This window comes from Pinus tabuliformis, chromosome 4_2 (genome assembly GCF_031772625.1).
Source record: "Pinus tabuliformis cultivar Carrire ecotype Pingquan chromosome 4_2, CPIR1, whole genome shotgun sequence".
Classification (NCBI taxonomy): Eukaryota; Viridiplantae; Streptophyta; class Pinopsida; order Pinales; family Pinaceae; genus Pinus; species Pinus tabuliformis.
Window position 1 is genome coordinate 1,081,065,681 of NC_142304.1, and position 21,329 is coordinate 1,081,087,009.

The following is a 21,329-nucleotide window of genomic DNA, read 5'->3' on the forward strand; positions in this document are numbered from 1 at the left end:
TTCGTCAAGGTCGGCCAACAACCAAATAAACCCCATTTGTGCTCAACGTTTTAGTATAAATAGAGGTGGCCTTCAAGTCATTTCAACACACTTGGGATCTCTTCCTCTCTATATGTCTTTGGGTTTTAGTAGGAGGAGAGATCCTAAGGGATAACGCTGCCCTAATATAGAGGGAGTGCCCTAGGCCCTACGCTGCCCTAATGCAGCCCTATGGAGAGGCCCTACGCTGCCTTGATGCAACCCTATGGAGAGGCCCTACACTGCCTTAACGCAACCCTATGGAGAGGCCCTACGCTGCCCTAATGATGCCCTATGGAGAAGCCCTAATGCTGCCCTATGGAGAATCCGTAACGCTGCCCTATGGGGAAGCCCTAACATAACCTATGAAGAGGTATATGCAGTCAAGAAGGGCAGCAATGTAAGCCCTCAACGCAGCCTAAAAAAGGGTCTATACCCTTAATGGATGCCCTAGAACCTTAACGCAGTCTATGGATTACCCTAACCACAACAAGAGAGGGAGGTTCTAAGACAGCGTGGAGGAGGCCTGAGTTCCTCAATGGAGGCCGAGTTAATAGCTGGAGTAGTAGCTTGTTTTTGGGACAACAATGATATAGTGCTGCAATATTCAAGAGACAACTGTAAGATGTTGGGACAACAATGATATAGTGCTGCAATATTCAAGGGACAACTGTAAGATGATGGGACAGCAATGATATAATGCTGCAATGATCAAAGGGACAGATGCAAGATGATGGGACAACAATGATATAGTGCTGCAATATTCAAGGGACAGCTGTAAGATGATGGGACAACAATGATATAATGCTGCAATGATCAAAGGGACAGCTGCAAGATGATGGGGCAGCAATAATCTAACGCTGCAATGATCAAAGGGACAGCTGCAAGATGTTGGGACAGCAATGATATAATGCTGCAATGATCAAAGGGACAGCTGCAAGATGTTGGGACAGCAATGATATAATGCTGCAATGATCAAAGGGACAACAATGATATAGTGCTGCAATATTCAAGGGACAACTGTAAGATGTTGGGACAACAATGATATAATGCTGCAATGATCAAAGGGACAACTGCAAGATGTTGGGACAATCGTATGATGAGACAAAACAATAATGGGACAGCAGTATGGTACTTGGTGCAGCAAGTACATGAAGCAAGCAATAGTACAACAAGCATGCAAGGGACAATAAGCATGCAAGGTACAACAAGCAAGCACATATGACAGTATGACAACATGGTGCAGCAATGGCACATGACGCAGTATAGTGATGGGTACAATCATGATTGATGAAGCATGATGAGATGCAACATAGTGTTGATGGGTGCAGCATGGTGCAGCACGGTGAGGTGCAACATGATGAGGAGATGCAGCACAATGATAGGTGAAGGAGTCACCATGGAGAATCAGATGAAGCAGCGTGTCTTCAACTGATCTCATGTATCATCTTCTTATAGATGATCTATGCTCTTATCTGGATAAGTCAAAGTGTTGACTTCTGTTGTAAATGTACTCTCTCTCTCTCTCTCTACTGAACTATTGAAGAACATAAAAGAAGAATTGATCAAGGGTTTCCCCACATTGGGGTTTGTCCCTGGCTAGCGCCACATCTTGTGTCCTCTTGTCTTGGCTTGTCTTCTGTGATTTATGTTTGTGTTCTATCTGCAGTTTACTTTTGTTGAAGTTTCTAAGTTTACTTAGTTAGAAACCCTTCATGCACTTTATTTGATTTATTCCTACCTACTTGTTATTTTTCCTTAACAAGTTATTTACAAAGTAAATACTGAAAATAAACACTAGTGCATGCTCAACATATTACAGATCAGCAACTAAAAGAAACAAGAACAAACACACCACATGACACCATTATTTTTGGACTAATGTCCCCAGAAAAACCCAATGTGGGAAAACCAGTGCAGCTATCCGAAGGTTTTCTTATTAAGCAATATCAGAGTACAATCTAGGTGCCGAAACTGGCCTACCCAACAGAGAATTTCCTTAGCAGTAATACCTCTAGGTTTCTGACAAATCTACTGGTTGAAACCCCAGATAATCCTTCCGGCAGCTACTTAGCACCAATCTGCCCCAGAAACCCCAGCGTCTGCCCAATCTGGACTGCATCAGCCTCTCCTAGCCCAACGTTGGCACCGTGTCAGCCTATCTTGGCCTGTGTCAGCTCTCTGAGCCTCTGCGTTAGCTACGCTGGCCCCTCTGGTGGTCTACGCAGCACTTAGCTGCCTCTGTGTGGCCCTGCGTGAGCACTGGCTGCTGTTTCGTTTCTCTATCTGGCTTCTCTGCTGCTGTCTCGACACTATCTCTGCCTCTCGTTACTCAATGCCCCTCAGCTGCTCTCCCGATCACTGATTCTATCTCTCTTAGTAAACCTCGCTCTAGAGAATAGAATGACTGATCACTTTGGTGTATTCTCCAAGTGACCCTCAATCCTCATCTTATACTTTTCTTGTTGACATCTCAACGACCGAGATTAAGTCCCTAATCAACGGTTAAGATTATAACTGGCTTGATCCATGTCTTTTGGACCACTCTAACACAGATTCATATTAATACACATTAATATTTTATTTTCCTTAAGTTTAGACTTAGGGACTCCATTTAAAATATTAATTATTTTAATATCTCCTCATCTGTTTAGAATCTGCCCAAACCCTTTCTGAGTATTAGAGATCTCATGTGCCCCAACCTCTCCACCAAATTTCGTGGCTAGAGCACATCCGATGCTACCCCAAATCAACACTCCCTCTTAGCGAGGACTGTGCTCTAGCAATACTCCTCACTGAGTAGTACTCTGATCATCCGACATTGGTACTTGTGCTGATGCTAGGCCTTCCTGCCCAACATCCTCTGTACTGCTGCATCCTGTACTGTTGCCCATGGTTCTGCCACTACCATTGCTGCATCTGTACATCAGCTCCCTCTGCATCCGCGCTGCTGGTGGTCCTTTCTCCCAGCACTACATCCGCATTGCACCTCCTCTCATCAAGCTGCATCGTGCTGCCCACTGCTGCATTGCAACTTAGTTATTGAGAAGTAAGTAACTGATCTCCCAACTGACCTCCTTGTTGGGCTAGAGACACCCACTGATGCTAAAGCTCCCTTTGCCGCTGACAAGTGCTCCCTATCTCTGACCTCTACTCTGCTGCAACAACTCCCTGCATCTCGCACCGTTGCACATCTCTATGTGCCTTCTTGCACTGGTGCAACACTCCTGTGCCTCTCGCATTGCTGCAATCTGCTAGCTCTGCGCTGTCTTGGGACTCCTGCACTGCTGCCGCTCCATCCGCATCCGTCTCTACCCACATCAGCCAGTCCTGCTACTCCTCGTCGGGGCTCCTGTAGCAAGGTCTAATCCAAGAGGCTGGGTACGCTGAGGATCCTGCCCCTCATCACATGTAGTCCATCTGACTACAACTCGATGTCTCCCCACTTTCGCTCAAGTGGCGTGTGTGCACTCATGGCACAGTCATCGTCTGTCAAAACTCCCTTCTCTGCCCGTGCTGGCGCTGCCTTAGTCTCGGAAGACTCTCCCTTACTCTTCTTCCTTGGACACTGGGTCGCATAATGACTCAGCTCCTCACAGTGGAAGCACTTGATCTTGGAGAGATCTTTCTTCTTCCGCTTTTCCTACTTTCCCTCAGATGCTAGGGCCACATCCTCCTCCTCCTGCTTGACCTTGATCCCTTTGCTGCTGCTACCTGTCTTCGACTATCGTCTGATCTCTTCCTGGCGAAGAGCTGCCCACATCTCATCCCAAGGTGGGAGAGTCCCTCTGCCCAGGATACTTTGGACAAATACTTCCCAATCTTCTGAGACAACATTCAGGGCTGTCCTCACCATAAGCTCCTGATCCGGTGTCGCTCCTATAGTAGTCAACTGGTCTCGGATCTCATTCAGTTCTCCGAGGAAGGTGTCAATCGATTGACTCTTCTTCATCTAATACGACCTCATCTGGTTCTCGAGCAACATTCTTCTCTGCACACAAGTATGCTGATACAGCTTCTTGAGAGCCTCTCACATCTCAAACGCTGTTTCCTTCTCGGCTATATGTGGTACCACATGATCCTTGACCTCGTCAAGGATAGTGCACTTGGCCCTCACCATCGCCTCTTCGTACCTATCATTATCATTGGGGTCGACTGGGACATCTATTACCTTCAAGGCGAAGTTCTTGACACGATTCCTGTGAAGCATTGATAAGATTCTGGCCTTCCAGACTGCGAAGTTCGATGCTCTGTCCAGTCTATCCTGGTCTCTTACCCCGTGTAGTGCCATGATGTTCATCTACTTCCCTCCTGGAAGTTCTCTGTTCGACTCCTCTGAGTCTCTACTTCCCGTCTGGAAGTTCTCTTCTGGACTCCCTCTGAGTCTTGATTTCCCTCCTGGAAATCCTTCTGCCGCTTGTCGAGATGCCCCCTACTCTGATCGACTCGTGCAACTGCATTGCTGATCCGGGTTCCTCGGCTAGAAACCCTCGGTAATAACTCCTCTGGCCCTGCTCTATCAGGTACTGTTCTGACTACATTACCTCACCAACTCCACTCTGCAATATTCCTGCAGCCTTCTAGACCCCAGCAACTGCCTCTCTGTGAATTGCGTCAGCCCCTCTTTGCCTCACGCTGGCTCTGCGCCACCCTAGATGGGTCTGCATAAGCCCTGGGATGCCCTGCGTCAGCCCTCTGGCCCTCTGCATCAACAACGGTGGCCTTTCTGGGGTTCTGCGCAGCTCCCGGCTTCCTCTGCGTGGCCCTGGCTGGCTCTACGTCACACTTCTTGGCTTCTGCGTTGCTAGAAACAACTTCTGTCACCTTGGGACAACTGTTTTCTGCTGCTATTGCTGCGATGGCTAATGTCTTTTAGTCCTCCTGTGATCTGCAATCACCCTCTGATACCATGTTGAAGTTTCTAAGTTTACTTACTTAGAAACCCTTCATGCACTTTTTCTGATTTATTCCTACCTACTTGTTATTTTTCCTTAACAAGTTATTTACAAAGTAAATACTAAAAATAAACACTAGTGCATGCTCAACATACTACAGATCAGCAACTAAAAGAAACAAGAACAAACACACCACATGACACCATTATTTTTGGACTAATGTCCCTGGAAAAACCCAATGTGGGAAAACCTGTGCAGCTATCTGAGGGTTTTCTTATTAAGCAATATCAGAGTACAATCTGGGTGCTGAAATTGGCCTACCCAACAGAGAATTTCCTTGGCAGTAATACCTTTAGGTTTCTGACAAATCTACTGGTTGAAACCCCGGATAATCCTTTCGGCAGCTACTTAGCACCAATCTGCCCCAGAAACCCCAACGTCTGCACAATCTGGAATGCGTCAGCCTCTCCTAGCCCAGTGCTGGCACTACGTCAGCCCCAGGAGGCCTTGTGTCAGCTCTCTGAGCCTATGCGTCATCTACGCTGGCCCCTCTGGTGCTCTGCGCAGCACTTAGCTGCCTCTGCGTGGCCCTACGTGAGCATTGGTTGCTCTTGCATCTCTCTCTGGCTGCTTTGCTACTATCTCGGCACTATCTCTGCCTCTCTGTCTCTCTATACTCAATGCCCCTCAGCTGCTCTCCCGATCACTGATTCTATCTCTCTTAGCAAACCCCGCTCTAGAGAATAGAATGACTGATCACTCTGGTGAATTCTCCAAGTGACCCTCAATCCTCCTCTTATACTTTTCCTGTTGACATCTCAACAACCGAAATTAAGTCCCTAATCAACGACTAAGATTAGATCTGGCTTGATCCATGTCTTTTGGACCACTCTAACACAGATTCATATTAATACACATTAATATTTTATTTTCCCTAAGTTTAGACTTAGGGATTCCATTAAAAATATTAATTATTTTAATATCTCCTGATCTGTTTAGAATCTGCCCAAACCCTTTCTGGGTATTGGATATCTCATGTGCCCCAACCTCTCCACCAAATTTCATGGCTAAAGCACATCCGATGCTACCCCAAATCAACAACTTTAATGTTGATGTGTTTGCTAATCTGGAAAAGATATTGAGCTAACTGTGAAAATTGAAATAAATTGCTCTAAGCATAGAACATATCTAAAATTAGCATAAACACACTAGCAGTGCTCAACAAAAAACAACTTCGCACAGTGGAATATAACAGTAGTGAAATCAATAAAAGTACACAAGATATATATGGTCCAAAACTTTTCTTATCAGTCGATCAACAAGAAAATCATAGGGTTCTGGTACCAGGGATCATGTCCCTCTAGAAACCCTAATACAATGCTATAATACCACAAATACCATTATGTCCTTTGACTATTCAACTAGGGCTGAAGTCTAATCCTTTAGACACACAACTGCGCGCAAAACAAAGACAAAATAACTTGAATTACTTGCTGATGTAGTCCTTGACAAGCAACCCTTTTAGTCCTCTTTGTCCACTGTTCTTGGCTGTCCTTTGCCCCCTCCTTGTCATAGAGAAGATCAACTCCTTTTGTCTTTTGTCAACTTGCTGCTCACATGTTGACACCTTTTGTCCATTGTACTATGCCAACAATAGTCACCTTGCTGCTAGGTATTTTCTTCACCTAATAGACTTCATTATCTGATCTAGATTGGATCATTATATTGTTTGTCATCCATCTTGATGCTTTCAGAGTGGAAAAAGTGGAGGAATCAGCTTGCAAAACCATTTTTTATCGGCGGGACCCAGTTTGGCAAATTGGGGTCTAAAACCTTCTAGGAGCATTTTGAAGCATCAAATGACATTTTTTTGGGGTAAAACTTTGCCACTTTAGCACAACACTTTATTTTCATATTCTACACATAGAGACCTTCCAATGACACAAAAATCATGTCAATCAGAGTCCTTATGCAAAAGTTATGCCACTAGAAAGTTGACCTTCCTGTTTTTACCACCATAATGCGAGAGGATGCCACGACAAGCCCCATTCTTCATGAAAAAGGAGCTAGCCACGTGATTATGATGAAGCAGACTCTAGAAGAGTCTATATTGTAACTCTAGTTGAGAGTTGAAGTAGTCAAACCTAACCACTATTACATAATTGGGCCACTAGGAGGAAAAGGGTTTCCATTATTTTCTAGTGCATTTGTTCCATATGTGAGCAAAATAACTGAGGGGGATAGGATATAGAGCACATAAAGAGGATTTGTGCATTGTAGTAGCTCTCAGGCCACAAACCATACTTCTTTTTACTCGCAACAATTTTCTATTAAGAGAAAGAGAGCAAAGCGGCCGTTTTTCTCCCAAAAGGGTTTCCCATGTCATATCTTGTGTTAAATGTGTTTGTGAGTTTTATTTCGGTGTTCTCAATTTTCTGCATAATTTTAATCTACATGCATACACAATTAACATTAATCCAGATATCCATAAATCTAAAGAGAAATAGAACTGTAAAAGTGTAGTTTTTTTTTAAACATAATTTTATCAGATCTGTTGTGATAAATTGTCTAGTGGAATATCCACGACAATTTACGGATCATATTGGTATCAGAGTAGGTTTATTTGGGTAGGTTGTGGAGATTTGCAAGGGATCTAGATCGGTTGAGTTAAAAGTCGTAAAACCCTAATCACGGCTGACGAATCTTTGAATAACCCTGTTGATCCTGTAGAGGAGGTTTTCATGATTGGAAGCACAATTTGCAAATGTAAACTGCAATTTGAATCAGCTCATGCCGATATTGAACAATAAGCTTGGGCTACTTGGAGAAGATGGGGGTTCTAATGTAGAGGACAGATCAGAGGGGAGATCAGAAGAACGAAAAGAAATAGAGAACCAGTCGAAGAGAGGACCCAAAAAAGATCAACTCAGTTTGAGTGCTGTGAATCATTCACAGTCTTTGTTCAAAATGGAAGCAAAGGTCAATATTAAGCCGTACTAAGGCAAGATTGACGCTTTGAAGCTGAATCACTGGTTGTAGCAACTAGAAGTGTATTTAAGTGTTCATCATATAGAGGAGGAACAAAAGATTTCATTTGTGCTGCTGAAATTAGAGGGCCAAGCCTTGACTTGGTGGAGAGCCACACAGAGACCTTGAGGTTGGAGGGAGATCCTCTAGTGACTAAGTGGGAGGATTTCAAAACCCTCATAAAGTCATAATTTTACCTATTGGGTATGTAGAGGACCAATGGATCTAGTGACACTACTTCAAGTAGAAGAAGGGCAGAGTGTACAAGAGTACTCCACAGAGTTGAGAAAGATGGGCATAATGTTGGGTATCTCCCCAGAGAATCCATATGTACTCCTCAAGTATATGTGGGGTCTACACAACCATTTGTGGAAGCAAGTGGTGTTGTTCAAGCCCAGATTGGTGGACGAGGCTTCTGTACAGGCATAGTACCTGCAGAACCTAGGCCTGAAGAAAGGGTAATCAAGTAGATCGAAGAAGAAGGAGGAACAAGATGCTTATAAGGAGGGGAAGAAGAAGTTGAAATGGGGAAAAGATAAGAAGACGACAACCACAACACACCAGTGCGAAGATCCTAGTAACCACTGCAGCTACTGTAACATTGACGACCATACAAAGAAGAAGTGCTGGAAGTTACATCTAGAGTTTAACTCGATGAACACAAAGAAAGACAAGAAGAAGAAGAATCTCATAGCCATCAATTCGAGCAACCTGGTTGAAAGTAGCTTGGATGTGGATGAGACGATTGTCTATACATCAGTGCAGAAGAAGGTGAATCTGAGTAGCCTTCAACAACAAGAAGAGAAAAAAATGACCAAACTCTTCCACATAAAGATACAAGTAAAGAAGACAGATTGATGCTCTGTTTGACTCAGGATCACAGGCAAATCTCATTACAGTAGAGCTGGTCAACAAATTGGAATTGGAAGTTTGTGATCATTCGAGCCCCATATCCATTGGGATGGGTAAATAAGGATGCAGAGTTGAAGGTAACAAAACATTATAAAATTATATTTTCCATTAGTGTTGATTTTATTGATGAAGTATAACTAGATGTAGTGCCCCTTGATGCATGCAGAGTGGTGGTTGGAAGTCCCTACATGTACATGCAAGATGCAATATTCATGCAGAGAGCCAACCAATACCAGCTCGTCAAGGATGGAAAATCGTTCACCATCAACGCGCACAAAGATAAGTCGAAAATTTTGCTAGTAAGTGCCAACCAAACCAAGAAATTGATTAGTTCTAGCAAAAGGTATGTTTTACTATATTTAAGAGAAAGTCAGTCTGTTGAAGAGTTAGTAAGAGGAAAGCTATCCCTGGACGAGTATACTAAGAAACAAAAACAATTGGAAGAGTTGCTACAGGCATATAGGGATGTGTTCCAGGAGCCTAAAGGGTTACCACCCAAGAGGGAAGTGGAGCACGAGATCCAACTATCGCCAGACTCCCCATTGCTAAATATTGGGATGTACATACATTTTGTTATATAAGCAAGTGAGGTGAAGAAACAATTGCAACAGTTACTAGAACAGGGTGTCATTCGACCAAGTACATCACCATGTGGGTTACCCATCATCATTGTACCAAAGAAGGATGGGACTTGGCTGATGTGTACAGATTACAAGGTGTTGAAAAAAATCACGCTCAAGAACAGGTACCCCCTGCCCAGGATAGATGATCTGCTGGATTAGTTGCAACAATCAAAATACTTCACCAAGTTGGACTTAAAGTCTGGATATCATTAGGTTCGAGTCAAAGAAGATACTTGGAATACCGTCTTTGTTAATTTTAGGTATGTTCTATGCTTAGAGCAATTTATTTCAATTTTCACAGTTAGCTCAATATCTTTTCCAGATTAGCAATCACATCAGTATTAAAGTAAACTGTAGATAGAACATAAACATAAATAGCAGAAGACAAGCCAAGACAAGAGGACACAGGATGTGGTGCTAGCCAGGGACAAACCCCAATGTGGGGAAACCCTTGATCAATTCTTCTTATATGTTCTTCAATAGTTCAACAGAGAGAGGGAGAGTTAGTACGTTTACAACAAAAGTCAACACTTTGACTTATCTAAATAAGAGCATAGATCATCTCTAAGAAGATGATACATGAGATTAGTTGAAGACATGCTGCTTCAACTGATTCTCCAAGGTGACTCCTTCACCTATCGTTGTGCTGCATTTCGTCATCATGCTGCACCTCACCGTGTTGCACCATGCTGCACCCATCATCACTATGCTGCATCTCATCATGCTTCATTAATCATGACTGTACCCATCATTGTACTGCATTATGTGCCATTGCTGCACCATGTTGCCATACTAACCTATGTGCTGGCTGCATCTTGCTTGCTTGTTGTCCCTAGCATGCTTGTTGTCCTTTGCATGCTTGCTGTTGCATGCTAGCTGTCCCTTGCATGCTAGCTGTAACATTGCATGCTTGGTGTATTTGCTGCTAAGTACCATACAACTGTCCCAATGTTAGTTAGTTGTCCCTTGCATGCTGCTCTCCTTCGGAGACAGATGCTTTGGCTAATGCGGCAGTTTCGACAATTTCGGCTATTTCCGGCAGTTCCGGTAGTTCCGGCAATTCCGGCTATTCCCGGCAGTTCTGGCAGTTTCGACAGTTTCAGCAGTTCCCGACAGTTCCGGCTTCTGCCCTCCGCGTCAGCTTTCCCGACAGTTCCGGCTGTTCCCGACAATTCTGGCTATTCCCGACAGTTCTGGCTATTCTCGACAGTTCCAACAATTCCGGCTATTCTCGGCAGTTCCGGTAGTTCCCGGCAGTTTCGACAGTTCTGGCAATTCCGGCTGTTCCCGGCAGTTCAGGCAATTTCGACTATTCCTGGCAGTTCCGGCAATTCTGGCTATTCCCGGCAGTTCCGACAATTCCAACAATTCCCGACAGTTTTAGCTTTTCTCGGCAGTTCCCGACAGTTCCGGCAGTTCCGGCAATTCCGAAAATTCCGGCAATTCTCGACAGTTTCGCCAATTCTGGCTATTCCCGGCAATTCCGACAATTCCGGCAATTCCGACAGTTTCGGCTTTTCCGGCAATTCCGGCAGTTCCCACTTCTGCCCTCTGGATTAGGGCAACGTTATCCCTTAGGATCTCTCCTCCTACTAAAACCCAAAGACAAGTAGAGAGGAAGAGATCCCAAGTGTGTTGAAATGACTTAAAGGCCACCTCTATTTATACTAAAACGTTGAGCACAAGTGGGGTTTATTTGGTTGCTGGCCAACCTTGACGAATTGTCCCATAACACAAATAAATTCATATCTCCATGAATACTTATCGGAATCAGATGATCTTTAGATCAATCCTACACCTCTCGATGAGAGGGATCCAAGAAAAATATCAGCTTCCATTAATAAGATGACCCACATGGAGTTTGACCCTAGTTGCCAATTTTAATAGCCTTCAAAACTAGATAATGTTTGTATGAGTGGTTAGTCATGCCATTTGTCCTATGCAATGCACCATCTACATTTATGAGATTAATGAATGATGTACTCCACCTTTTTATAGATTCATTTGTTATTGTCTATTTGGATGATATATTGTTATACAGAGCTAACTGGGAGGAGAATGTCTCACATTTGATGCAGGTGTTGGAGACATTAAAGAAGCACCAACTGCTAGCAAATCTCAAGAAGTGTGAGTTTGCACAACAGTTGATGGTGTATCTGGTATGTGATAGGTGGAGGAGAGTTGCAGGTAGATCCTGCCAAGGTGGAGACCATAATGAAATGGCTGGTGCCTACTAATGTTTCTAAGGTTAGGAGTTTCATTGGGGTAATACAGTACTTGAGGAAATTTAGAGCCTCATTTTTAGCAGTAGCAACGCCACTCCATGTCATAATAACAAGTGGTAAGAGTTTCCAGTGGGGAAAGGGTCTACAAAATGTTGAAGAAAGTGTAACTAGGTTCGATCTTCATAATGACACAATCTTTGTATTTGATGTAATAAATTATCTTTGTAATCTTGCTACATGGGTTTCATGAGCAAGAAGTGTCACTAGGTGAAAGATTTCTTCTTGATGTCTTTAGGATTTATTTATATGTCAAAGAGTCATGTCATGTGTATAGAAACTCTTCATGAGTTTATGTAAATATGTACAAGTCTTCAAAGTTGTCTAACAACCCTCCAAGACCAAGATCAATGCCTCAAAACAAGCCTTCCGAAGTCTGCAAACAAAGCGATAAGGAGATGATCATGTCGGCTCAAATAAATGTTTTAAATATATATAATTATGTCATGTCGGCTTGAAATAATAGACACATCGGTTCACAAGTTGATGCCGACTTGCATATATGAGATGACTACTATAAATACCCTGTTGGGGTATCCGCAAAGGAGTAGGAAAAAACTCGCATAGAGGTGAAGCTGCATCAAGGTATGAAGCCGCAGAGGAGCCGTAGTCATGAAGAGGGAAGCCGCAGTCATGAAGAGGGAGCCACAGTCATAATGAGAGGAGCTATAGTCATGAAGAGGGAAGCCACAATCATGAAGAGGGAGCCACAGTGATAATGAAAGGAGCTGCAGTCATGAAGAGGGAAGCCGCAGTCATGAAGAGGGAGCCACAGTGATAATGAGAGGAGCTGTAGTAGGGTTTGATTGCACCTAGTTTGGTTTTTTAGGTGCAGTCACAACCTCGATGCATGGAGCAGTGAATGATGTCACCATACCTAAGATTTGAAGGTGGTAACTTGGCATGGAGAAAGCAACAAAGTAGTCTGGGCATGTCACTAACTCTGTCTCGGCATTCTACAGTCTCGGCATACCAATGATATCCTTGTAACAGTCTCGGTGATAAACACAATGGATCAACATTTTTGGTTAAAGAGAAATACAGTGATATAAAATTTCAGTGAGATGGGTATCATGGTCCTAGTCTCAAATGTGGAGACTGAAAAGAAACGTTACCACAGTCTTGATGGACTTATCTCTCAACAGTCCATGTATATATATGATGAAAAGGAGCCCAGATCCCTTATTGTCTTTGTGTATTCTCACTTTCTTGGAATAAGGTTCCCCTGTTGTAATCACGGTCTAGAAATACACTCTTGACATGCTCACAATTAATGTGATGATAATCTTAGCTAAAGTACATTGATGAAGATCTAGCTCTCACTGCATTGATGAAAGTATAGAGATCGCGGTGGAGATCTCGATAGATCTCGTTGATATGGTAAAGAAGCAACAATGAAGGTCTCAGTGATGATGTAATAGCTTCTATGATGCAACAATGAGGATGATCTTAGCAGTGCCTAAAAGGAGGTTTGGTATCTTGGTCTTGGAGAGGCAAAATGTGTCAAGGGTCATGGTCTTGGTATTCGTCAATGGAATCTCTATAAGAAGAATTTATGCATGGATTTTCCTCTCCACGAGGGAGAGGTTTTGGCCCTGGCAGAAAGCCAAAACATTTGTGTTCTTGTCTCTTTTGTTTTTGGTAGCAGTTTGATGAAGTAATCAAATATACTAATAATGAATGGAACCTCTAACTATGATAAATTGTTTAAATACTTCACAAATTTTTATCATGTAACGAAGAATCAAGCTAATGTCTACATGCCCTAGATTCTTCAACATGGTATCAGAGGGACTGGTTCAATAGTCAAAGAAGGGCAGAAAAGAGACATGCCAACATCAAGATTCAAGCATAGCAAACTGAAAGAAGATCAAGAACGATACCTTGATCAAACCCTAGATCAAGGGGTAAGTCTACAACAACAGTATGTATACACAAAGATGATCAAGGAGACAATCTACTGTTGAAATTTAGTACCGGAGGATAGGTGGTTCCCTTAGGCTTTGATCTTTGGCCTAGGGAAAAGTGTCCAAAAGAATTTAATTTTTCTCCTAAAGTGACTTTATAATTTTATAAAGTTAAATCTAATTTAAAAGTGACTTTAAGTGATAAAGTTACTAAGTCTAATTTTAAAGTGACTTTTATAAAGTCAATGAAAAATTAGAAAGGAAAAGTGACTTTGGAAATAAATGATTAAGTGGGTCTTTATTAAAGTGGGGCGAATTAAGAAATAAAAAGTGAGATTTAAATGAGCATTTAAATTCAGCCTTAGATCTCAATCTATTTCAGCCATTGGATTTAGGGATCACCCAAAAGTCACTTGGATCACCCAAAAGTCACTTGGGGTTAGATTAAAGGAGGAAAATGAGGAAAAGGTCATTAATTCTTTCATGAACAGATTGAGAGAAGGAGAGCAAGAAAGCAAGGGAGATTTCTGGACAGTGAGCTGCGGAGTTTCAGCAGAGCGGAGTTTCAGCAGGGCCGAGTTTCAGCAAGTCTGTACAACGGAGTTTCAGCAGGGCGGAGTTTCAGCAAGGCTGAGATAAGTTGTAAAAGTTTGCTTGCTGATTTTTGCTGAATATTTCTCTTACTGTAAAAAGGCATTTTCCAGAAATAAAGAAGAGCTCTCAAACTGGTTTTCCCCAAATGTTGTAGGGGGTTTTTCCAGGGTCACATTGATCAAAAATCTCAGTGTTTAAATGTGTTTTAATGGCTGTTTATTACTGCTGATTTTTATTTCTGCAATTTCCAGCGTTCTGTAAAATTTCCAGAATTTGTGTTTTCAGCAAATTTATTTTTTTCAGCTTGTTAAATGTATGGTTATGGGAAAGGGCATTTAACTATATGGGAGAAATAAGGAGAAACTGAAAACCGGGGTGGGAAATGAGAAATTTCTACATGGTATCAGAGCTTGAGTGCTGAAGGACAGTTTGGGACAGCAAAAGGAAAAATTACAGCTGCTGATTTTTCACTCAGAAAATTCCAGCAAGCTGATTTTTTTCATAAACAACAGTTTTATCTTTACTACAGCAGTGCTATTTTTCAGTTTTAGGACAACAGGATGTCATTGGGATTGAGGGTGGAGGATAGGCTGGATGGGCATACAAATTACAACGTTTGGAAGGAGAGAATGCAGAGTATCTTTGACAGTGTTGTTAAAATCGCGATAAAATCGCGATTTAATGAAAAAATCGCGATTTTTATACGAAAAAATCGCCTACTTTTTTTTTGCCGATTTTTACTGAAAAAATCGCGCTTTTTTCGAAAAAAGCGCGATTTTTAACGAAAAAAGCGCGATTTTTAACGAAAAAATCGTGGGGGCTCAGGGCAGCATAGTTTTATAACTTTTTTTGGGTTTTTTCATGCAATGTTTTTTGAAAGAAACAAATAATTTTTGAGTGGGGTAGTTTAATGATCAAGTCTAGGCTCTAGTATGGATATGCTATTCATGGTAATGTTAAATTCTTAAAGTAAAAGTGACATTCTCCTTAATCTTCATTTTCATCCTTTTACTTAAATTTTTAACATTACCATGAAATGACTCAGGATGTTTGAGAGTGGTTCCAGCCTCATTGGATTTCATATGGAGAAAGTAGAATTTTAGATTTCATTTAAAATCCAGCAGACTTATCAGTTTTTCAGGATTTCAGGATTGGGAGATTGTAATGTTTCCAGGTGACACCACCTGTCCGGGCTACCCCTGCCACCAGTAGAGGACGTGGTCTACCTCCTATAGCTCCTACTTCTAGTTCTTCAACGTCTAGATCACATCAGACTCCACTGCCATTTCCACCTGCACGGGCACCGGCATCTACATCTAGAGGGAAAGGGAAAGTTGTGGCATTTTCTCGCAAGAGGGGCAGAGGAAATCAATAGGATTAGACTTTCATTTTATTGTATATGACATTATGACATGATGAGATACATTATCATATTTTTTGTTGATATTTTGAGGCTGAGTTGGGACTTACTATTCAGGACATGATTCAATGTTATGTGTGATTTTAGCGCTAGAAATGATATTAAACATCTTATATATTAGTTTTTTTATCATATTTATGTGTCAATGTATTTATTTTATGTTGTAGATGGTTTAGATATTAAAAAAATTGAAAAAAAATGAAAAAAAATGAATATTTTTGTACCAAACGATTTTTTCCCGTTTTTTTCCGATTTTTTCCCAATTTTTCCGATTTTTTCTGATTCGTTCCCTGCGCCGATTTAATCCCGATCGCGCTTTTAACAACATTGATCTTTGAGGAGGCAGAAGTCTGGGATATCATGGTGCATACCACACAGAACCCTGTTGTTGTGCCTACTGATGCTACTCAGTTGACAACTTATAATAAAAAGAACAAGGGTAAGAGGTTGATTCTAGACGGAATCAAAGACCATTGCATTCCTCATGTGAGAGGAAAGAGCAATGCCCATGAGATGTGGACAGCATTGTCCAATCTCTACCAGAGTACCAATGAGAACCGAAAGATGGTCCTGAAGGAGAAGCTAAAGAACATTAAGATGGGTAATGATAGTGCAGCTAGATATCTCACAAAGATTATTAATGTGAGAGATGAGTTGGCAGCGATTGGAGAGGCCATTCCACCCACTGAGTTGGTGCGGATTGCAGTGAATGGCCTCCCCCGTTCATGGTTGAACTTTGCTGATGGGGTTTGTGCACGTGAGACCCTTCCCACATGGGAGAGGTTTTGGGATGATTGCATTCAGACAGAGATCAGGAAAGGTCAGCTTGGGGCAGCCAAGCCAGTTGAGCAGGATGAGGATGTAGCACTGGTGGCAGGAGGCAAGAAAGGGAAAGGGAAGAAGCAGGCTTCCACAAGCAGTGGTGGGGGCAAAGGCAAAGGTGAAGGTAAACAGGGGAACACATAGAAGGACTATTCCAAGGTGAAGTGTTGGAATTGTCAAAAGATGGGACACTATGTAGTTGTGTGTCCGGAGAAGAAGAAGAAGAAGGGGAAGAACCAGGACGTGTCAGCTTCAGCAGAGATTGAGGACTTTGCAGGTCGTTTTGACCGGGAGTTTGCGTTCACTACGTGTGAGTCCTCTAGTGCAGGATCACCTGCCACACAGGTTCAGAGCGAGCATGCTTTTCCCTCGATTAGCGGAGCATCTTCAGGTATCTGGTATGTGGACAGTGGGGCTTCACGTCACATGACAGGAGTCTGTGAGTACTTCTCAGAGCTTTCAGAGAGTGGCACTGATATAGATGTAGTACTCGGTGATGACAGAGTTGTTAGAGCAGTCAGGGTGGGGACACTGACATTTCAGAGGGAGTCCAAACCTCCCTTGAAAGTGCCAGATGTTCTTTATGTGCCAGGGATGAGGAAGAACCTCATATCTGTCTCAGCTTTGGAGGACAGAGGATATGAGGTACTGTTCAGGGGAGGACAGGTGTTGATGTATCCCAGGGGAACTCCAGTTGATTCAGCTAGAGTGATAGGTGTACGCCATGCAAAGGTGTACAAGTTTGCATTCCAGCCCCTTTTGGCATTGAGCAGTAGTATCGACAGCAGAGCTCGCAGTTCCGAGCTGTGTGAGATTTGGCACCGCAGGATGGGACATATGTATCATGGAGCCTTGAGGACATTGTGGGAGATCACTACAGGTGTGCCAGATTTCAGTATTGATCACTTTGATACTTGCAGAGGTTGTGCGATGGGCAAGTTTGCCAAATCCCCTTTTCCCAGCAGTGACAGCAGAGCGACTGGGATACTTGATTTGATTCATTCCGATGTGAGCGGTCGAATGTCTCATGTTTCCTTAAGTGGATATGAGTACTATGTTTTATTCATTGATGATCACTCCAGGAGGACCTGGATTTATTTTTTGAAGACCAAGAGTGAGGTCTTCAAGCGGTTTCAGGAGTTCAGAGCTCTTGTGGAGACATAGACAGGTCGAAAGATAAAGTCCCTGAGGTCGGACAATGGAGGAGAGTACACCCTTGGAGAGTTTGTTGACTATTGTGCGGAGGCAGGCATTAGGAGGGAGTTCACTGTTCCTTACAACCCCCAGCAGAACGGGGTTGCAGAGAGGAAGAACAGATCCATCATAAGGGCTGCCAAAGCCATGTTACATGATCAGGGGTTGCCATTGTTCTTGTGGGCAGAGGCCTGCAACACAGGTGTTTACTTGCAGAACAGGAGTCCGCATCGTGCCTTGGGGCACATGACTCCGGAGGAGGCTTTCTCTGGGAAGAAACTTGATATTGGTCATCTTCATATCTTTGGATGCATTACATACTCCTATATACCCAAGGAGAAGAGGACCAAACTAGAGCCCACCGCAGAGAAGGGTATCTTTGTGGGCTACAGTGAGACCTCAAAGGCCTTTCGGATTTACATTCCTGCACAGAGGAGAGTTGTTGTCAGACGGGATGTGAAGTTCGAGGAGGACAGGGCCTTTAGGAGGTCACGGGAGTTAGAGTATCTGGATCAGCCAGACCCTCAGCAGCAGTTGAGTCAGTCGCAGGGATCCAGTGGGCAGGGATCAGGAGGATCAGGAGGATCAGGAGGTACATCTATGAGGATGTCAGGTCCGTCAGTGAGTAGTGGCTCACCGAGCCAGAGGGGTGGTGCTCCGGGCAGCATGCAGAGCAGTTCACTAGGGAGTCCACAGATGGACAGTTCACACGGTACCTCAGCTTCTACAGGTTCAGGTGCAGGCAGGAGGACAACAGACAGACAGTCAGGAGTTCAGGCTCCTGATGATGATGAGGAGGAGGAGTTTCATTCTCCGGTGGGAGAAGTGCGCTCAGGGAAGAGGAAGCCCAAGTGGCTTCAGGACACCTTGAGAGATGCCTCATCTGTTGCTGACCCGAAGAGGCCGGTCAGAGAGAGTAGACCACCTGAGAGGTTTTGTAGCTATATGGCGATGGTTACCAGCATCCTTGACTTTGAGCCTTCTAGCTATGAGGAGGCAGCTAGCCAGCAGGTCTGGAGAGAGGCCATGCAGGAGGAGTATTCTTCTATCATGAAGAATGTATGTTTGGGAGGTGGTGCCGAGGCCTGAGGGCAAATCCGTGGTTACTTCCAGATGGCTTTACAAGGTAAAGCATGCTGCAAATGGCAGCATTGAGAAATTCAAAGCAAGGTTTGTGGCTAGAGGGTTCTCCCAGGTAGAGGGAGTTGATTATGAGGAGACCTTCGCTCCCGTGGCTCGATATACTTCGATCCGCTCCATTATATCGATAGCAGCAGAGATGGGTTGGAAGATCCACTAGATGGATGTGAAGACTGCATTTCTCAATGGCTTCATACAGGAGGAGGTGTACATTGAGCAGCCGCAGGGCTTTGAGGTGCATGGGAAGGAGTCCCATGTGTGCAGACTGAAGAAGGCCCTTTATGGCCTGAAGCAAGCTCCCAGAGCTTGGTACTCCAGGATAGATACATATTTGCAGGGGATGGGTTTCACAAAGAGTGAGGCAGATCCGAACCTTTACTTTATTGTGATTGGTGAGGAGCCTCTCATTCTGGTGCTGTATGTGGATGACTTGGTCATTACAGGTGCAGAGAGACTCATAGAGCACTGCAAGAGAGATCTTGTGATGGAGTTTGAGATGAAGGACATTGGCTTGATGCATTACTTTTTGGGCTTGGAGGTGTGGCAGGAGGAGGGGCATTTCTTCCTGGGGCAGGGGAAGTATATTGTGGACATCCTTAGCAGATTCCACATGGATGATTGTAGACCCATGTCGACACCGATGATCACCAACTGGAAGAAGCTTCATGCTTCGGATTCCGAGTTGGTGGATCCCACATTGTACAGGCAGCTGATTGGTTCCTTGATGTATTTGGTCAACACTAGACCAGATATCTGTTTTGCAGTCAACACGATGAGTCAGTTTATGTGTGAGCCTAGGAAGGTTCACTGGGTGGCTGCAAAACACATTTTGCGGTACTTGCAGGGGACAGTGGATTATGGTCTGGACTACAGGCAGGGAGATGGAGTGAGATTGGCAGGATACACTGATTTTGATTGGGCAGGTTGTGCTTCTGATAGGAAGAGCACTTCAGGGTGCTGTTTTGTGTTGGGTTCAGCAGTAGTGTCATGGTTCAGCCGGAAGCAGCAGTTAGTAGCACTGAGTTCAGCGGAAGCAGAGTATATGGCAGCCAGTCTAGCTAGTTGTGAGGCTATCTAGCTTTGCAAGATGTTGTTTGGCTTATTTGGTCAGCCATTGAGACCTTCAATGATTTACTGTGATAATCAGAGTTGCATTAAACTCGCGGAGAATCCAGTATTTCATGACAGGTCAAAGCATATCGGGATCAGATATCATTTCATCAGAGACTATGTTCAGAAGGGAGCTGTGAAGTTTGAGTATATTTCCACTGATGAGCAGGTTGCAGATATTCTTACCAAAGCCTTACCACGGGGCAAGCATGTCTACTTCAGAGACAAGATGGGTGTGGTGAGGAACACCTTCCTCGGTAAGAGGGAGTGTTGAAATTTGGTACCGGAGGACAGGTGGTTCCCTTAGGCTTTGATCTTTGGCCTAGGGAAAAGTGTCCAAAAGAATTTATTTTTTCTCCTAAAGTGACTTTATAATTTTATAAAGTTAAATCTAATTTAAAAGTGACTTTAAGTGATAAAGTTACTAAGTCTAATTTTAAAGTGACTTTTATAAAGTCAATGAAAAATTAGAAAGGAAAAGTGACTTTGGAAATAAATGACTAAGTGAGTCTTTATTAAAGTGGGGTGAATTAAAAAATAAAAAGTGAGATTTAAATGAGCATTTAATCTCAGCCTTAGATCTCAATCTATTTCAGCTATTGGATTTAGGGATCACCCAAAAGTCACTTGGGGTTAGATTAAAGGAGGAAAAGGAGGAAAATGTCACTAATTCTTTCATGAGCAGATTGAGAGAAGGAGAGCAAGAGAGCAAGGGAGATTTCTGGACAGTGAGCTGCGGAGTTTCAGCAGCGGAGTTTCAGCAGAGCAGAGTTTCAGCAGGGCGGAGTTTCAGCAAGGCTAAGTTTCAGCAAGGCTGAGTTTCAGCAAGGCTGAGTTTCAGCAAGGCTGAGATAAGTTGTAAAAGTTTGCTTGCTGATTTTTGCTGAATATTTCTCTTACTGTAAAAAGGCATTTTCCAGAAATAAAGAAGAGCTCTCAAACTGGTTTTCCCCAAGAGTTGTAGGGGGTTTTTCCAGGGTCACATTGACCAAAAATCTCAGTGTTTAAGTGTGTTTTAATGGTTGTTTATTACTGCTGATTTTTATTTCTGCAATTTCCAGCATTCTGTAAAATTTCCAGAATTTGTGTTTTCAGCTAATTTATTTTTTCCAGCTTGTTAAATGTATGGTTATGGGAAAGGGCATTTAACTATATGGGAGAAATAAGGAGAAATTGAAAACCGGGGTGGGAAATGAGAAATTTCTACATCTACCTACACCATATCGAAGAAGATCAAGGTCTAATAAGCAGTTCACAACTTCAGTCATCTTCATCAAGAGTTTTGAAGTCTGATCTATAGCAGCAGTTTCGGTGTTTCTCACAATCCACATCATGGCATACAAAGATTCATCCTTCCAATAAAGAACAACTCGAATTCATACTTA

General features: G+C 43.1%; 1 protein-coding gene across 1 annotated transcript in view; it reads left to right on the top strand.

The window, feature by feature from the left end:
• LOC149173395 (putative nitric oxide synthase) overlaps window positions 1-21,329 on the top strand; it is a 206,512-nt gene that overhangs the window by 14,810 nt on the left and 170,373 nt on the right. The window lies entirely within an intron of this gene.